Consider the following 21,545-nt stretch of genomic DNA (forward strand, 5'->3'; position numbering starts at 1 on the left):
CAACTTAATATGATCAACTTCAATCAACTTAATATGACCCGGTCGTTAATATGACTGGTCTTATTTAAAAGCAACGTTGCCTTTAAAATGTACTACTGTAAAGATGTACGGCAATACTGTGTGATAGAGTGGGAAGACGTTTGTGACTGGACTCCGCGGAGATACGACACAGATAAGACTTACGGGAACTAAAAAATCCAAGCTTACCCACCATGATAGATCACGTATTCGTAGCACCATGGATAAATCGCGAGCGCAGACCGCGCACTTCTTCTACGCCGTGGTACCTGTGGGCCGAAAATAATTAACGACCTTCTTACATCATCCGCTCTAAGAGTCTCGCTCGATTCCACTTGGGTATTACGCCCCCGGCGAGAAACATACAACTAACAATAACGGCGGGTAATAAAACGCGGCGAGGAACCGCGTGATGTAGCGTTCCAGGGTAAACGAAGAACGGAACGCCTTACGCGGCTGCAAACCATCGTGATTCATGTTTGCTTTTGTCAGATCGATGATCTCGTGACTTGGCTGTGCGCCGATCGATATTTCTCGAAACGCATTCGTGCTCTTTACTGCCGCGGGATCTACCGAAGATCATTAGAAGGGAGAACCGTATTTTTGCGTTTCAAGCATGCTTACCTTTTTTTCACTTGTTATATATTCCATCTATTTTTTATAGAAAGTAGAAAACGCGCGAAGTTACACGTGAAACGTAAAAAATATAAATATACGCCATTCCGAGCCAAACACGAACGCAGACATAAAAAACATGTTTTTCGAGGTCATGCAGATCGCAGAAATATTGCATTACGGGCCAAAAGAATATATATGGATATGTATATATTTTTTCAATATACATATATGTGTACATATATATATATTTGAATCACGTTTTTCTTTCATAAACATTACTTCCGATTTTTTAAATGGAATTATATATTTTTTTTACATAATGTGATTCCCCTAATTATTCTGTATATAAAAGTATTAAGGTAGAGATGTTACAAAACTAATACTTTATGGGATATTTTATATGGGATATTTTATTCCAGCATATTCTGAGATAAATATCTCATAAGTATTTCGTAACTATTAATTCTCTTATAATTCCTAATACTTTTATGAATAGAATAATGAGATGAATCAATTGGTGCAAACAAAACACATAGTTGCTTTAAAAAAATATGTATAAGGCAAAATGGATAATTTTTGAAATAAATATTTAATGTGTCAGAATAAAATATAAAATATTTCGTAAATTGTTGATTTTTTGATATCTTTACTTCATGCAGAATAATTAGAGAAATCATATTATGTAAATAAAACATATAATTTTATTTTAAAAAATGGAGGGTCTTCATATCTTTCTGTCCCCTCTACTTAGAAAACAAACAACGTTAAGTTCAAAATACCTCCTCAGCAATCACTTTTCATCCGAAACATTTCACACGAAAGGGTCTTTTATTTTTTACAAGTAAAAATACTCTTAACAGAAATGTAATTTTAATTGTTTGCATATTTCTCTTTTGTGTAAGCTTTTTCACATAATGAGTTTCAAATCCTGAAGTTATAAGATGGAGATAATACATGATTTAACAATAATTTTTTTATTTATTTATACAAAATAATAGCAAATAATACATAAGCAGTACATTTGATCGTATTATGTCAGTAATGACATTCGCAATGTATATTGTATATCCAAAATATCATTGTATTAGTGCACTGCAACGCGAATATTATTACACGAATTATTATTACATTTCAGAGCATTTGAAGAAGAAAAGATAATCCCATTTACGTGTTTATATTGTTTTTTAATTACGTTGATGGTTCTTGTTAATTTTTGGAATAAATATTATTATTTTAATACTTTTTTCATGTAACGCGCGCGCGTTAATGATGAGCTTTGAATGGGAACAATTTGGAATAGTGGATAATATACAGCTGGTCCATAAAAGACCATTTTGTTTTGATTATATTTTTTGTAATTTGTCTCTTAATTTCTTAATTTAATTTCACATATAATAGCCAGTTATAAATCCCTTTAAAAATCATATAAAGAATATATGTACGCTATATCTCACTTGTATGCACCTATTAAAATATTTTTGTAAATATTAGATTATAGATAGAGAAAACATATCTTCTATTTCTTCTCTCGTTCTTTCTTCTTATACTATTACGCTTTAGGTGTAATGAACATTAATGAAGTACGTCGAAGAGTATACAGGAAAATAAATAGTCTCCGTTAACGATTATCATGAGAAAATAGTATAGATTGATATCTTGTTATCAATCACATGTGTAGCTTGATCATTCTACTCGGTGGAGCAGAGTAATTACCAATCGATTCATGATAACTTTCGGCGAAAAGCCGTCAGGATGAAGCCGAGGCTGAAGCGATTGCTGGCTAATCGATTGATGCGCGTGCAGGCACGTGTGACCGAAATCGATGTTTTGGAAATTCGTTAGCTTCGTTCAATGTAATTCTACATTTGTCTCTTTTGTTCAATTTGCATTGGTCATTGCAGCTATTCTACTTCCCGTTTTATTTCATATTCAAAACAAAACCTACCTATGTATAATTCTTGCATTATGAAATTAAATATGAAATTAAATTAATATAATATGATATATTCTCGGCGTCAAAAATTGACGTAAATAATTTTACTAATAATAATTTTGTTTTTTGATACTATACTTTATTTATACAAAAAAATTTTACGTTTAATCTCATTACATTTCGTAATCTGCAGCCGCTCCACGAAAATCCAGGCTTTATGAGCAGCATCTTAATATCATACACAAAATTATTAAAATTCCAGTAGTCTTCTGAAACAATATTGTTACTATAAACGCCATTGGTTAATTTTTTTAATTTTTTTAACTTTTAATATCTTTCAGGAAGTTTAAAAATCTCAGACAAAAAGTTGATACTCTTTTTTCAAAATAGCCAAATTCTCTTATTTTTCTTAAATTCACAAATTTTTATTACATTCTATTCTTTTTTGCTTTCACCTATTAATTATTTAAAATCATTGTTCTAATTACACTGACATTATCACTTTGACGATCTCAAATAATATCCTAAAGTATAACATACAACAAATTTACATTATTTAGCCAACCATTAATCAATCTGTAAATTATCTTTTGAGAATAACAAATTTATTTGACTTTTGTGCTATATTTTTGATTAAATACACGTACATGTATATATCTCACTTGAAGGAAGTTATTTGACGTTATTAGCAATTACACCCATCGTGGTGAATACTTTGTCGTGCCTACCGATTGGACGGTAACACCATAATATCCGGTATTAACTCTCGCGAGCACATACCCAAGAAGGGAGTAACGAATCGCACGGCAGCGCAAGTATATCTCTCATCTCGCGCTTTTTTCTAGATACTTTGTATCGTATAGCGCACCAGGCGATACTGGTGGTATCAGTTTCGCGGGACGGATAGAGAAAATATAGGGACAGCTCTCTCGTGTGCGTGCTGCGCGTGAAAATTTACTACTCTGTTGGCTCGGAGCGCAGCTATGTAAGCGCACGAAGTACCACTTGGAAAAGAGTGTCTCTGATCGTCGCAATGGTGGAGGGGGATAAATGGACGAAATGAAAGAGATAGACAAGGAAAAGAGTTGGTTCTAGGTACCAATAATGAAGGTAACAATATTGACCTCGCGGGTCAGCAGACCCTCGCAACGTAATCGTTAACTTCTCTCTGTCTTCATTCCGATCTCTTGTTCTGTCCTTCCGTTTCTTTCTGTTCCCATTTCTCTATCCTTTCATATCTCTCTCTCTCTCTCTCTCTCTCTCTCTCTCTCGGTCGCTCCTTTTCCTTCTGCCGCGAAACATCCCTTCTTTCTTTTTCATCCTTGTTCTGTCCTTTAGTGGTATCTCCATTCCCGCTCGCGATAGAAGCGCTAGATGGAACCCCGTGGGTTCTATAATAAGACGTATCCCTATCATGTACCGTCTCGTACTGCACGTGTACCTGATTCCGCGATTGGTCCGTACCCTGCAATCTGCCTTGTACGTGATCTATGTGCTTGGCTTCGTCCTCTCGCCTGCTTACCTTCCTCTTTCGCTCTGTCCAACCGTATCTCGTTGCCGTGTTAGTGAAAAAGGGCGTATGCAAATCGCGACGCAATTAAGAGGGGTAAAACACTGACCGGGGGTTTCAATATCCACAGCACAGTGGGATTTTATCATGCCCTATACATTGATACAGGTTTTAACCACGCAACGCCTCCAGTTCGATAAAGAATTTTATTGACTTTTTTTCTCTATTCAATATCGCCATCGTAGGAAAATCAAAATCTATAAAATATTATATTTAAATTGTGTATTCCTTTTTTGACCAAAAATGTGTTCTTTACATTTTTTGAATTTAACATTTTTTGATTTTAAATTCTAATACGCTTTGTCATGTTTGATATGTTATTTTTATAATCAAAATTGTTTTGTGTGTGTGTGTGGATAAATTTAATATATGCAAAATTTTCATATATTAAAATGATTTAAAGATCTTTATTTTTTAATGTTTTTTAATCTCTCTTAGTATTTTTAGCATTTTAATCCGGTTGCTGGCTAAATCACCGCGTTTAGATAACTGACACACCTTTAAATTAGAATTTGTCAGTAAAGCATTTTTTGTAATTTTCGATTAGAACATCTTTAATGAGGATAATAAATATGTAATTTCTGTACTTTAATTTTTCTTTTCATATTATATTTTTACTGTATTCTTTCAAATTATGTTATGAGTTTTTTTTTTTCAAAATTCGAACAATTCTAGTATTTCATTCCTTATCACACACTTTTTCATATAAGCAAATGAGCTACAAATGTGTCGTTTTTTCAACAAAAATAGGTTTTATCTTTAGGTCCATTTCCTTGTATTATCTCAAAAATGCTAATTTTTTATTTTTATGTCACTTTTCTATTAACGCAGCGCGTTATCTTAGGATGAGCATCTTTAACATTCTTTGCATAAAAATGAAGTATAATTATTAAAAAGAACATTAAATAAATACTAAATAAAAGTTCACTTTAAATAAGAATAAATACCTTTTTTTAATCTTAGCATGTGAAATAGAATACTGAACATATATATTGTATATATTACATATATATTATGACGAAAGAGTTAAAATGAGAAATAATAAGTTCTCGATTCACTTATAAACCGGAAATATCCAGGTTATTTGCATCTCTCAAAGGATGCCACTTGTCTCGTGGGATCGGCTCGAGCAAGCGGCTTGAAAGATCGAGTATTTGCTGCTGCAACAAGAGTTCGCAGAGGGAGAGAGAGTGAAGAGTGTTTGTGACGTGGGCCGCAGGGAAACAGACGGACGAGGGAAATGCGAGGGAAATATGGACACTGTCGTAATTTAACCCGTAATTCTTCTTTTTTCCATGCTACACACGGTTGTCTTTCTTTTATTCTACCGTCACTCGTCGGCCGCACCGGGGATTGTCCCCGTGTTATCTCTCCGACTATCTCATATGACCGCGAGCGAAATGGAAATGGGAAGTGCCGTTACAATATTTAAATTGAGAGATGTCAGACAGTGCCTCTGAGCGACGCGAAAAATGATGTAGCGGCCAAGTGGAAAATCTGTCGCGTTTACGTTAACTCGTGCGTTTCCAAAGAGCTCACCTCATAATTTGCTCCAGCATATTCGTATAACGCTTATGTAAACTTTACACGATTTATTTTAAGGGAATTTTTCAAAATCACGCGCTTGGAAAACAGGCAGTTGACTGAAAAATTCAAGAGGAGAGAAATTATATTTGCTGACGTGAGTCGTAGACGGACTTTCCTTACCGTTTCCTTTCCTGAATGATTTCAACATCATATTAATTAATTTATCGTTGTATGAAATATTCTGTAATGGCAGTAACCGATATTATTGTATTGTCATTGAGCAGCATTTTTACTATGTATAAAATGTACCTACGTAATGACAATGTAACGATGTCGTTTATACTGTCATTAAGAATTACAGAATAAGGGCCACAATCTGACAGTACAAAAATTAACGGAGTTATTTATTATCTCGAACTCAACTAGAATATAAACATTAATATAAACACTTGTGTTGTCAGAATTTTTTCGTATTTTTTATTTATTATTTAGAAAAAAATGTAAAAATCAGTTTCTAATATGCTTTTACTTTTTTGTTATATACAATCTTACAAATAATCATATATTTTATTGAATATATACTTTGTACTTGGTAATTTAAGCGTGATAATTTTAGAACGTGCTACATAATTAAGGCAAGAATTTTTCGATATTATGTACCGTATTAATACAGTAATCCCTGCAACGCCTGACTGTGTAAAAATTTAATTTTTAATTTTCAATTAACGTTGAGTCAGGAGGAAGCATTCGCAATCTCTCGAAGAAGACGACGTATAAGAGAAGAGAAGCTTCGAAACGAGAGTACTTGGCTGTACTAAGCTTCCTCTTTAATTGCATGCCGAGATACAAAGGAGGTGATGAATGTTTTAAAAGTCTAGAAAAGTTTCGAACTGCAGTGAATTTCAAGAATATATAGGAGATCAAGATTTAAGATTTGAAATTAACGAAAGAAGTTTTTATAGTATGAGACGATTAAAGATTTCTTTGTACTTATACACTTTTATTTTTGCGCTTATAGCAATTGTATTCGATACATTAATTTCCAAATAATTTACAGCAACAAGTAAATTTCAGAGACATTTTATATAATAAGCTTTTAATGGATTAATAAAATATACACAATTATCTTTAATCATTATTATCTCGTTCATTAATTATATTTCGCATATAATTATATGTTAATGTGTTTTCTGCGTGAACCACAGTATTAGCATAAAAAATTCATTATTAGCATAAAGTTCACATGAATTTCTCTTTCACTAAGCATTTTACTATATTTATAAAATTGATTAAGAACGTATTTTTGTTCATTGTTAGAATTTACTTTGAAGTATTTGAATACAGAGAAAATGAATAATAATTAATAGTAGGTATAATTGAATAATAATCTATAATGTGAGTAATCCTTTATTGATTCTTGATAATTTTATGTTTCCTTTTATTATTAATGATATTGCAACGTAATTTTCTAGTTTATTTGTTGTAGCGATTTATTAATTTAATTTATCTAATGAGGATATCTCGACGTAACTTGGATAAAGCACCAGACGGATCTTCTTTTTCCTTTGTAGCTTATCTACAATTCGCAGTATGTGTTCGCATGCTTGCTGGTACGTTCTATCTTCAGTAGGTTTAATAGCAATAAGAACGATTAAAATGATAACAGTATGCATTTTGCTTTTGTATCATTTCTTTATCGTCTTTGCGTGTGATTTTCATGAAAATATAATGCTATATACGAGACATAATCAAGTTAGTATATCAAAATAAATAATAATCCTGATAAAAAAAATATGTAGTCTAATAAAATTTTAAATCAATATTTTTATAATTAAAACTTGCTAATTTTAGTAATTATTAGTTTCAATTTTTGACATTAATCTGATTACATACAGCTTTCACTAGAATTATAATAAATAAAGTTTAATTAAATTTAATCATAAGATATATATTTACAATATAATATATTATAGGACCATATATGTGTGATAACACAAACTATAGAAATCAAAGGTCTTAAACGGTTTAGCTGGATTCTAAATGCTTGTATGATTCTTGTGTGAATTTATATACTACATATGTAGTTTCCAGAAATGCGCGCCGAAATAATTTTTCGATTTTAAAAACGCTAACTCTATTAAACTACCGCAGTAATATCACGAGTTAAATTGGCTAAGAATTTAACAAATTCTTGATGCTTATTCGCATCTTCGATCTTAATAATGTTGAATAACATATTAAAATCTAAATAAATAATTAATTCTTATTACGAAAAATATTACCTCGGATCCAGGTCTCTTGCATTCCGTGCGAGACGTCCTAAGTCTTTAGACTACCGAGGCAACTCGCATGGAATGCAAGAAATCCGGGTTCGACTAAACGTACATTTCAATTCTTAGATTAGGAGCCCAGGAGACTTGATTATATGGGAGAGTTGAACTTCAAATTTCTCGTTCAAACTCATGTGTCAAGTGCACGGTTATCAAGCCAGCGACTATCATGTTTTCACATTTTGAGAAATGTGAGATAAAAATGACATGATCCATCGCAGTTTGATAACTGCTTGGTCTGAAATTTGAATGAGATATTTGAAGTGATTCAACTCTCCCATATGGTCAAATTCCAGACCACCCCAATTATAAACACATGTCTATTTTTTGCACCGGCGAATATTAATTGTAAAATGCTGTAATAATTATATTCGACATACAGATTACAAAAAAAAATTTGCTCGTGCATAATATGCTAATTGAATTGCTAATTAATTAATAAATGCACAGTATATTGATTTGTTATGTATTGAAGGTGCTAAACATTACAAGAAACATATATTTCGATAATACGAATGTTCTATAATTTTATAACAACATTTTATAATATACTAATCGTTTCGATTAAACGAAGCGTTTAATGCTAAAAATTTAAGAATTTTTTCTTGGAATAAACAAAAAATAATCTTTTCGCATGCCTTTGTCACAAAAACGAAATTTGAAAAGTCTTTCGGTTGCTGTGTTAATTGAATCTCGATATACAAGGTGCGTCCCAAAATTTTCCCAACTTTTTCAATAGGGATAGGTCGGGTGGCGCCATCCGTGTGTTCGATTGCGCCGTTTGAAAGGTCATCCCTAGCGAGACTTCCAGTAAAAGTTCATGACATTTGGTTCAGTGAAACGAGTGATGGAGTCCGCAATTCCGTATGTTGTAGACAATCGTACGAGAATGACTTCGAACAAAGACCATATTAATTTTGTTTTAAACGTTGGTAAAACATTTTACCGAAACCCATAATTTATGAAACAAGTTTATGGTGACACTTGTGTAGCCCTGCCAGTGTTTATGAGTGGTAATCCCGCGATTCAAACGGTCGTGGGACTAAATGCACGCCAACAGGTCGCCCAAAATCGACAATTAACCGAAAATTCCATCGAAGTTGTGCGTAATTTCATCAAGCATGAGCCAAAATCTTCAGTGAGATACATGGAAATGGAATTGAACATCCCCAAATCAACGATTTATCGCATTTTGACCGAACATTTGGGCCTACAAAAAGTAGGCCTTGTTACACGATAATGCGCCATCTCACCGTTCGACACTTGTCACTGATTTTTTGACTAAAAATCACATTTTAACAATCAATCATTCCCCGTATTCGCCTGATATGGCACCTTGTGACTTCTACCTATTCGGCAAAATGCATTTGTCCATGAAAGGAAAGCGGTATGTGGACGTAGAAGACATCCAAAGGGCTTGTACCACTATTCTGAAGGACGTGCCTTTGAACGACATAAAACACTCATTTGAAATGCTTTTAGATCGTGCCAAACGTTGTATTGAGTCCGACGGGGACTACTTTGAATAAACAATTTGAATTTGAAAAAAAAAGTAAACCGTTGTTGTTTTATTTCAAAAGTTGGGAAAATTTTGGGACGCACCTTGTATATCTTTCCCGAGGTTTCTCTCGAGACACTTTCTTTCATAGATTCAACTCATTTATTCGTTTCGTCTTCGCCGCTGTCGTGAGAAGCGCAGCATTAATTACTGAAGCGCTAAACACATTGAGAGAAATCGTCGCTATCACCTTGCATAAAATAGTACATGCTTTAATTAGGATCGCGATACGTTTGTATGCGGAGTGTGTGATCAATTGAAAAACATACGGATCGGATCTGTCTCGTTCTATTTTTTCTCTTTTTCCATCGCTCTCCTAGCACCTATTTTGTTCCTCTTCTGTTTCCTCCTTGTTACTTTGTTCCCCTCCGCTGTCGGCTAACTTTCACTTGAGAATCCCGTCCTCCGTTCCTCCGAGAGTAAATGCAGTCGATAAGTGATACCTTCTTGTCTCTACGTCTATTGGCTCCGTTCCGCCATGCGATCGCAGACGTCGGGTTTCGTAAGAGCATGACTTTCGCGGATGCAACGGAGGCGCGAAACAAAAGCAGCAACGACTGCGAAAATCTTCGAAGTTGCGTCAGATAGTTCCGACAGCTTTCCATTAGTACTTAATGCGTGGAGTATTTCGTGGCTTATATGACCAAAAGTGAGGCAGATACTCTTGCTCGCAAAGTAAAAGGCAGACATTTGTTTTAAAGCGAGAGCACGAATGAAATGAAATGGAGAGTCGTATGTTGTGTGATCTCAGCAAACATATGTTACATTACTCTATAAAGAAAATTTTTAATGGACGTTAATGACAGTCGTAGAATTTTCACACGTAAAAATAGATTTATGTGGGACAAGTTATCATTCACGCGATTTTTTTATATCACTATCTTAAAATCATCATATTTTTGTATCTGAAGAATTTGATATAGAAAAAGTGTGAGTGAGATTTTTTTCGTAATCGTCTTTTATTTTGAGAAATTATATGCACTATAATTAAGAATCTGTACGTACCTATTATTTTGTGAGAAACCAGACAAGAAGATATTTCTCTCCGCTTTTCCCAAATAATTAAAATATCATTAAGAAAGAAAGCAGATATTGCCGTTGCAACGATACTAGATTAACTAGACATATATTTATTATTGTATATTTGTAGTATTTACGATCTTTTTTATATTATACTTTTATTTAGAAAGATACGTAACATGAATGTTCTCCCTGTTTTCTTCCAAATAAATACAGTATCAATTAGAAAGGAAAGCAGATGTTATACATAGCAACCGTAATAATAAGATATTTATTTAAAATATTTACGGTCTTTTCATATACATTTATTTATGCAGAAAGGCACTTAACATGAACGTGCATTCTCTCTATTTTGCTCCCAGTTATTTAGCGAAAAAAGTAGATATTGCATACGGTAATAGCAATAATAATATCTATTTGAAGTATTTACAGTCTCATTCATATTACGTTTTTATTTGCCTAGAGTATTGTAGAGAGTATTACGTAACTTGATTGTGCAGCGAAACTTTGTAAAGCAGTCGCGTTTGTGAATTGTAAAGTAGTCGTCGTAACGGAATAATACACTGTATAGTGAGAGAACCGTAAGAACATTAAACCTGACGTAATTTTCGGAGGCGCCAGCGATAACTATTCTATTCTCTTATTGTCCAGAAAATCCGCTGTATAATCGGAGAGTGTGAATGCTCTTTGTTAGAGACACGTGAATATTTTGCTATGAAACTGATCTCGACCGAGCGGTTATCATAAAGCCGGATTTACATTAACAAGAAAATATCTTTAACTGTATTACACGGTAGAGACTTATAAGTTTTCGTTAAAGTTATATAAGATATCTCGGAACTACCGTTTTTTTATCAGCGTGAAATTACTGAAAGAATCTGTAAAGGAAAGTACGGTAGCTTGGAAATATCCTGTTATTTTCTTGAGAGAACTGCGTCTTATTATGCTGTTTATCTTTGTTTTGCACGAAGTTTGTATATTATTACTATTATTAAGATTTCCTTTACAGCAATCTAATAATGATTTCTCTACTGGCTAATAATAAAAGACAGTAATTAACCACTTATTTTAAATATTAAAAACAAAAGTTGTTTATTACTTTTAGGATTTTATATTAAATAATCTAGTAATGTCGTTAAATAATCTAGTAATGTGTAGTTTTTTTTAGTGAATAGCTAGTTTGTAATTTCCATAATTATATGATATTTAAAAAAAAGGTAATTAATAACTAAAGGCTATTCTAAGAGCTATTCTGAAATGATATTCGCAATGAATTTTCCTGTCATCTTAGAAATTCTATTTTACAATATATGTTTATCCGCGAGTATCCGTATTGTGTCACTTAATAAGGACACGAAGGAGAGGCTCGAACAAAAGGCAGGGCTCGGTGAATGTCGAAAAAAGGAGGTGTAGGAGATGGTGAGGGAGATATTCCGTTGCGACATCCTCGCGGTCCACGTTGGTCTTGATATCTACGTAGCGGTATCTTATGTTATGACCTAGATACAATGAGCGATATTACCTAACTGTATCTCTCGCATTCTAATTAAATTTTTTAGCAAGATGCACGGGAAATTCGGCAAGCTGGTTAAGCAGATTAACGTAAACGTATAAGGAAGTTGACATTACATTTTTTTTCTAGAACAGAATCTTTAAATTAAATATTATAATTTTTACTTATCTAATTTTATTTAAAGGTTTAAGATTTAATTTAAAATTTACAGTTTATAATATTCAGTGTTTCATAATGGAAAAAGATATTTTATATAATGACAGGAAAAAAAATGTTTTTTTATTTTCACCATTATAAATGATAAGTAAATGATAGAACTTCTTGTCTAGTAAATTCTCGTCGTTAAAATCTTTTAACAGAACTTTCTTACTTACCAAAATTTACTTTCCCAGAAATACAACATGACATAAAAGGCAAATAATGATTTTGACATATAAAACATTGATAAATTCATTGAATTTTTCGAAAGAAATTGTATAAGTATAATAAATTTGATATTTGTACTGCATTTTTTATATACATATAACTTTCAATACACACATATATATACACACACACACATATATATATATATATGTGTGTGTGTATGTAGAATTTCGGTTTGCAAATGGAATCTTTATAATTCTTGGTCCATTAACACAAACAGAATTTTCTGCCGAGTAGCAAAGGATTCGAAGAAAGAGATGTGGGAGGTAGTACAGCAAACACAGGCGGTTGCGACATATTCCCGTGGTCTACATTCGCCCGGATAGTTCAAGAGTGCAGAGTCCTTCTCTTTCTCTCTCCCCCATCCTCGCTCCGTCCTTCTCTTTCTTCTTTTCTTCCTTCGTTCCCGTGCTATATAACTCCGATCTCTCCCCGTGCGAGGCCCGTCTCCGTCTACCTTCGTCGTCTCTAGAACGAGATATAGTTTAGTTAGATCGTTACGCGTCGCGGCTTTCACTTTTCTGCCTCTCGAATACCCACTCCACCGCGATGTGGGTGAGAATCAAATAACTGTTGTGCAGCTGCAGTCGCAGCCGTAACGCCGCGATTCGCTATTTTGTTCTTGCCTTCATGCTGATCGCGATTATTCTCCTCTGATTATTATCTTATCTCCGTCGCGACATTTTAGATGTGTCGCGTTAAATATTTCTCCTTTATGTGTTGAATCTGAAAGTCAGTAACCCCTTTCTTTCTCTCTCGGTTTGCTTTAGAGATGCGCTTTTTAATAAAGTACCACAGTTTTTTCGCCAAAATTTATTAACGTTAATTAATTAAAACTTATATTAATTAAAACATATTTATTTATGCGATCTTTTTTTGTAGTTGTGTTTTGAACTGTAAGCACAAAATACGTTTATTCTCTGAACTTTGTTTTATGGAATATAATACATTAAACATACATACGAGATACAATTTAATTTAATAATCATAATAATGCTATGTGGATGACATTTATATTAGTAGTAACAATAATGCTTTCCACAAAGAGATAAATCCAATAAAAAAATGAGATGAATTTTATGTGTATGTGTGTATATAGGTAACTATTTGAATAGTCTGATACATTGAGAATAAAAAGGTATAATGTATAATAGCATTGCAGTGCTATAAAGTATCTATTGAACGCGAGTTCTATTTAAAGTACTAAAAGCAAATAACGTGGAAATAAAAGCACGGCCTCGCATGATTACTTCGAGCCAATTGTAAAGAGAGTGTATTATGCAAAATTAATTCTTTCATACATTGCGAATATTTCACGATTGGTAGAGTTTTATTTCGTTCGCGCTTTGTTACGTTGTATCACCTTTAAAATTCACTTTTGCACTTTTTAAATCGACGGCATTATCCGGCCGTAAACGCCACCGCAAGAGGATACTTTGCAATTTTATTGCCGTCGCTTTATTATTCCGGTGTAATCTCTTTTTCGTGAAAATCAGTCCCGAGCGCCGCGTAGTCCGTCGTACGGATTTATGCAAGGATCGTGCATCAGGATTAATCCTACACAGAACAACACATTCGGCGAGCGAAAGAGAGCTTTGTAGTGAAAGCTCCGCTGATGGAATCTCACGTAATTTCGCGGAGCCGATATAAATTCGAGAAATCAGCATCCGGGGCGGTTATGTAATTGACTTTTAAACGCCGTGTTTTAAAGTTTCTCTTTAATTAATTCCGCGGCCTGGCTTCGTCTTATCGTACGAGATACACGTGGATTTTATGCGAGCGACGACAACAGTTTGGGAGACTTTTCAAATTAGCACCTCACCTTTAAAAAGTATAACTTTTTTTTTACAATTCTGAACGTATCTCTAAGACGTGTCTTTACAAAATGTGCAAGTTGCCTAAAGATTAAAGGTTATCAAGAGATTCATCAATGAAATTCATGAATTTCATGATAACTATTAATCTTTAGGTAACCATATATTGTGAAAACGGTGTTAAGAGTGCTAGCGTTTTCTTAATAAAATAAAAAATAATTTTAATAAGTTAAGCAAGAAAAAATGATCAATTTTAGGGGATTAAGCTTTAGAACTCTTAGTATGGACTAGGTTGTTCCATCTTTCGGTAAACTTCAGCTTACTGTTTTTTTACTTTCTTATATTCTTATACGCTCTTTTACTCTTTTACTCTTTCGTTTATATATACAATAGGTAAATCACCACATAATTTATCTGAACAGAAGACTAAGATTAACCGGCCCTTAGAGATCCATTCAGAATTGTAAGAAAGAGTTATCTTCTTAAAAGATGAGGTGTTAATTTCACAGAGGTGTTCAGGAAGTAGATTTACCGTTTAAGTGTTGTTCTTACTGGTGCATCGCAATGGATAATAATGGGAGAGTGCGTTCTTGATAAATTGCAGTAGACCAACGCAGTCTAACATTAACGCTCTTATTATTTACGATCAGTTGGCGGCAAACCCACGCATTCACACTACATACGTAGTAATTCATCATGTTAGAAAAGATCAACTTTTTGAATTCGTGATGGTGTGAACGACGTGAGAGTTCTATGTCGAAACCCACTTTCCTCTATGATAGAATCGATGTAACAATTGCACGCTAAACAATAGCGAATATCGTATTTACGTATTTATTAATAATATCCTGTTTAATATGTAATTTGTTACGTTACAAATTATAATTATTTGTTAACACGTTGTTGAACAGATTCAGAATTTTTCTCGATGCTTTTCCCTTCCTAAATATTTAAATCGAAACGTCATTAGAAAGTTCTTTACTACGTATGCACAAAAACTATTCGTTCTTTATTAAATAGAAAGATAAAATGTTTAAGCCATAATGTGATTTCAAGTAGATTTCATCTTAATCGATTCTCACCTCGTTTAGTTTCAAATCATCTAGATACGAAGTGTCCAATCAGAAAATAGTCTGTGGTGAGTGAATAATCGTTTGGTGAAATCTCTGTCGGATCTTTTCTGAAATTCATGCGGAATGATCTCGAATCTCAAGTCATATTGTAATTCTTGCAAAATACTTGATTGCGTTATCATCATTAATCACCTTAATTTGATTTATCTCGTCTGCTTATCTTTTTACCATGAGATATTATTTGTTGACATGTCTATGTATTTGTAGTATAAGAATTCTGCCTCTTAATTGCATAAATTTGCATTATGCCATGCGGGAGAGCAATTTGTAAGTAATTCACAAATGCGTACCTACATGCATGCGTAAGATCTGTGAGATTCTAATGTAATTCGAGTCTCGCATTAGCGCTGAATTGTATTTAGGTAATGCATGTTCTAAGACCACCCATCGAAAACGGTGGCGATGTAAGCTGCTAATTTGGCCGAGGTAGGCTACGGAATAAGTTAATTAATTCGCTGGATTACATCCGTTGATTTAACTATCGCGAAATCCCGTCAGCATTAGCGTGTCAGCGTAATCAAACACATAGACTCGAGTAACTGGATCGTTCGAGTTGGTGAACCTTCCGAGGGAATGAAAGCGAAGACGATAAAGCTTCTCTTCTTCTTTTTTCCTCGATGTCCGTGATGCGTTCGACGCATTTAAATATCCTGATTCTCTAAGTGCGTTACAAAAATGTATGATGATTCAATAAATGTAATCAGATGCTGTGTAATAACATGTTTTATGTATCTCAGCACAACTATAAAACTCGATACAATCGTTTTATTTTACGCTTCGTCGTAGGAAGAAACTTTTCATTTGCTCAAGAGACGTAGCAGATCGAACCTTTCAAAAGAAGGTTGCTGAAAGCGATACAAATCTTGTTATCGACATCTAAATGCTTCCGATAAAATGTTTTAATCTTTATATTAAGTTCGAGAAACTTAAGCGATCGATAAGAGATGTAGTAGAACACGATAAATGTTTATAAAAACTATACATTTTTCTTTATTTTTTTGCACATATAGTATATTGAATCTTTTATCTTTCAAGCTAAGAAGCGACTTTGCTCATTTTGTTCGCTTATGAAAATAAAACTCAAGAAATAAATAACCATACGTGTGAAATGAGTAGATAAGCTGAAAACTGTCTTACTTATTTCTTCAACTGTCTAAATAAATTTTCTTAATAAACACAATTTTTGTGCTTACCGAGAAAAGTAATGAAAGTTTTATCTCAAGTGGATAACTCGTCTCGAAATTTCGAGTAATTGAGGGCGAAGGGACAGAATGGCAAACTCGTTGCTGTACAGTTGGGACTGAATAAATACGACAAAACATCACGAAGTCCCACGACAACGGGCTCGTGCACTTTTCTGGCTGCAGGATGAGCCGCTCGACCGTGTCGCCTTAACGAGCCAGGAAACGGAAACCCGTCCTCACAGATCCGGGAACAGGTTTGCCGCGTGGCGCGTAATTGCCGTCCGCTTTTGTTGCACCAAAACAGTGATGAATATAAGTATGATACACCATAAGTCACCCGAACGTTTTTGCCACCTTTCTTCTGTGAACCTTTCCATTGCGACGAGAGAGATCCGGAGAACGAATCATTTCTTCTTTAAATCCAAATGAAAAACAAAAACTTGATAAGTAGAATATTTTATCAGAATTGAATGTTTTTGAAGTCCATAAACATCCTTCAAACCTCGTTTATAAATAAAGAAGAAATATCCTTTAATCTTTGTAACTTGTAAATTACACTCGCAGAGTCGTAGGAAACTGGAAATTTAATGAAATTTAAAGAGAACCTAATGGGCTTAGATTATGCATGCCTGTTATTATTAATCACGGTTAAGCACGCGCAATGTGATGTAAATTTCATTTTAAGATTCTGTAAGATAATACTGAAGTGTCAATCGCAACTGTCTTGTTTTTTGTGCAAGATAGGATATTAAAATTTTTATATTTTTTTAACGAAGTTGTGTATAATTAACTTTATATTTATAAATACATGCACACATATACATATATACACGCAGTGTCAAGTTTCGTTCTATATAAGAATATTTTAATAATTTCTTTTAATAATTCTTTAGTAATTTCATTTCAAAAAAATTGCAGTGATTTTAGATTGCAGTGATGTCATTCTTTTATATATCGTAAATATTTTAATATTAGAAAATTATATTAGAAAATAAGTAAAAGAGATTTTTTTTTAATAATCATCATCAGACTTGTTTGTTCGAATAATTTTTTATCTGAGATCGCCAATCTTTTCTTGTCACTGGAATGACAGTGGCAGAGGAAAGAGAAATAGATGACATTTTTAATATTATCGACATCATTAATCGTGACAGTTTAATTGGAAACCACTTTGATACAGCGCATCTTCGGTCGCTGATAGAGTCTATGCTAATGTGTACGTACATCATATAAAATTGTTAATGCGACCGACAGGAAATTAATTTCCAATCGGTGAGTAATGGAGCAAAAAATTGTATCATTTAAAAGTGTTTTTGGCTGCGAATATCAATTGCACAATGTCGAATATACTTATTGTGAGGCGCGACGCGTTGTGGCGATATTGTCGATCTACTTCGAAAAACAATCCTCAATCATAATAATTGCAAAATATGTTGCCCAATCTTTTGTTTTAGTATTGTTATTAATATAATACATTGTTCGGAGAATGAAAGTCATTTTCGACCGATTTCGGAAAATTGTTTTAAAATGGAGATTGAAAGAAAATGTAGTGTTAAAATTTTAAATACTGGCATCAAGCCCGTTATTAAATAAACAAAGATTAATAGCTATAATCTTTATATTGTCAGTATTTAATCATTTTTGTTAGCTCTGGATTTTTTATCTAGACAAATATCATTGATTATTTTACATAAGAAATTAATTATTCTTTTTCTCGAATATTTAATTTTGTGCATTATAAAAATATTTTTGTACATATTTTTTAAATAAATGAAGGTATAATGAGTTCTGCGATCTTAATAATCCTTTTCTAAGATAGGAAGGAAAGACAAGTCAGGTATTTCATTTATATTATATTGCATTCAGAGAAAAGGTTGCTTTAAAGAAAGCTGTCTTTGCTATACGATTAAAGAAAAAATTTCTTTAATTTGTGAAGAAATTTCTTTGATTTAAACATTATTTTTTTAAATTCAATAAAATTATTTCGTTCAAATAAATTATGATTTAAACGGTTTTGGATTTGAACATAATTTTTTTAAATCAAATAATTTATTTGAACGAAATAATTTTATTGAATTTAAAAAAATAATGTTTAAATCAAAGAAATTTTTTCACAAATCAAAGAAATTTTTTCTTTAACCGTATAGCAAAGAAACTTTCTTTAAATTAAAGCCATCTTTTCTCTGGGTGTGCTTTTAAAATAATTTGATTTTTTCTGATTATTGCACTTTCTTAGAATCTATATTTTTGCTATTACAATGTTTACTGTTCTTCTAGGATTAATATTTTGTTTTCATTAAACAACCAAAAGATGTGTGTGTATGTGCATACGCGCGCGCGTGGATATATATATATATATATATATATATGTGAAAATGCATTCTTTGATGTAAAAGTTTTTTCCATTGATTTAGTACTTTCCGCATAATATGCTACAGCTACGAGATGCAAATTTTCTCTCGCTATCTTGTCTCTTTCAACAACAAAGTTCTTGTTCCACCATCGTTGGAACATCAACGGAATTTACTTCATGGTTGTCCTCCTTGTGCACAGCTGGAAAACCACGATGGCGCGTCTACTCATCTATGCGATTTTCTGGAGGAATGCACTTGCGTTTATGAGCACGTACGCGCTTTATGCTCTACATCTACATAGTATACGCAATGATACTGATATTATATTTACATGTATATATTGTATTTAAATCTTCCTTTCGTTTTGCGCGCATTGCTTTTTAATTAGAATTTGTATCATTCCTTATACTGATGCAAAATTCTTCTATTATTATTTTTGCTATTGTTAATCTAAAATTTACACAAAAAATTTTAAATAATAACAATAATAACTTATAATTTATGATAAATTATTATCTACAAATTGCATTTAAATTTATATATTTATGAAAGAAAATTCATGCATGTTTCGCAGTGAACGTAAAACTAATAATAAATATAATAGTAATACTAATAATAAATTAATAAAGATATCGTTGCTTATATATTGTAGCTGTTATATGATTGCTTTTTGCAATTTGAATTTGTTTGCGTAAGTTGTTACCTTTGCCGGTGGTTAACATATCTATTAGCATTCATAATTCATTCGGGCATAACATTAATTCGAGATTGCGTAATAAGATAACAGTTATTGGATATTATTATAAATTTTCATGGTGTATATGTACATGTATGCAGAAGTGCTATATCATTAATATCTACTTAAGCTTGGTTTTTTGATGGTCTTTAATATAATAAAAAGTTTCACAATATAATGACTAACTTCGATAAATATCCTATTTATGTAAGATAAAAATAATGTAGATAAATTTATATTAAGTATTTTAGATTGAACTTTTTTTTCATATATTTACACTATTTAAATCAATGAGTCTAAAGTTTTTAAAATAATGTGATGCCAAAAACAATGATATGTAAATTTATAATAGCGTGCAAAAATCTCCAGATGGATTTTTTACGTTTTTTTTTTAAGATGAAGAATTCTGATTGATATAATCACAGTCTAACTGGTTCGCTCATTTTCAATTAGAAATTTTCCTTAGTGTGAGTATGTATTTGTTCAAATAATTACACACATATTGAACTAGTTGAAGGAGTTAGTTCACTTATACAAATTGATGTACTAATAATGTTACGTACAAATTATCTCAAAAAACCCATTACTAGTTCAAAGAAAAATGTCACAAAACTGGATATTTCAGTACGATAACGATCCCAAATATGCCTCGCAAGTAGTTAAAGAATGGTTGTCTTTAAATAGTTTTAGACTTTCTCTAACCTTCTAAATTCTCGAATCCAAGCATCTGTGAGGAGAACTAAAGCGTCAAATTTACAAGTACACGAATTACATTACAGTATACGAATTCAAAAATTATTTCAAGTTTTAACAAAAGAATGGAATCAGATATCACATAGTTATATTACATTTAATTATACTTATATCTTGTTATATCATTGTTATGGTCGCAAACGACTGCTAACAATGTTAATTAAATAAATATTAATTAAAACAATATTAATTAAAACATCACAAAACTACAATATTATAACGGTAAAATATTAATTAAAACATCACGAAGTTATTATAAATTCCTGCGTTCATTTTCTTTATTAAACAAGATGACTAGAAACTTTTGAAAATTTTAGTTCAGTAATCTTTTAAAATAAACATTTTTATAATTAGTTCATTTTTATAATGTTTTTTAAATGATATATTCTCACATCTAATAAAAAATTTGTTTGATTTTCGCTTTTGAAAGAAAACTGATGAAAAATTCATCTAACTGAAGATCTTACACGCCACTCTAATTATAAAGAAATCATAGTAAAATGTAATTTTCATCAAAGTATTTTAAGATATAAAGTTTCTGCTTCTACATCATAAGATTATTCGTCAGTACTGATTCAATTTATAGTTAATTTCAGGATAAAGTGGAAAATTTAGAAAGGAACTTCAATTGTTATTGCGAATCGAGAAAAAGTTGCGTTTCAATTTGATTAGAAATTCTTTAAAGTCTTTTTTTTTTCCTTTATTTAGAGTCCTCTATAAAATTCTTTTGGACTACATTTCTTTTTCTCTCTCAAGCTCGATTGGAATTTGTGCAATAAAGTTATCTCTTTAACTCGTTTTAACGTACCGGCGGTGTTGGCGATATTCAAAAAGTACTATGAAGAAATTGCACAGTTGAATTTAAACATGCATGTGTAAATGTACGGGGATGTGAAATGCGAGAACGTGCAAAGTGTAAAGTGTACAATATAGATGGAATGTGGGATGTTAAGAATGCGATTATCTCTCGTGGATCTAAATTGGAATTTTTCTGTAGAATCACCACCGTGATATCTGATAGAAAAGCGCGAAAGACAGAGGTAATCCAATCACGATTC

The 21,545-nt window shown here is 32.4% G+C and overlaps 1 protein-coding gene across 3 annotated transcripts in view; it reads left to right on the forward strand.

Moving 5' to 3' along the window:
* LOC105143367 (hypothetical protein) overlaps positions 1–21,545 on the forward strand; it is a 161,265-nt gene that overhangs the window by 48,266 nt on the left and 91,454 nt on the right. The gene's annotated exons all lie outside the window — the stretch shown is intronic.

The sequence above is a fragment of the Acromyrmex echinatior genome, chromosome 3 (assembly GCF_024713525.1).
Source record: "Acromyrmex echinatior isolate Ae372 chromosome 3, ASM2471352v2, whole genome shotgun sequence".
Taxonomy (NCBI): Eukaryota; Metazoa; Arthropoda; class Insecta; order Hymenoptera; family Formicidae; genus Acromyrmex; species Acromyrmex echinatior.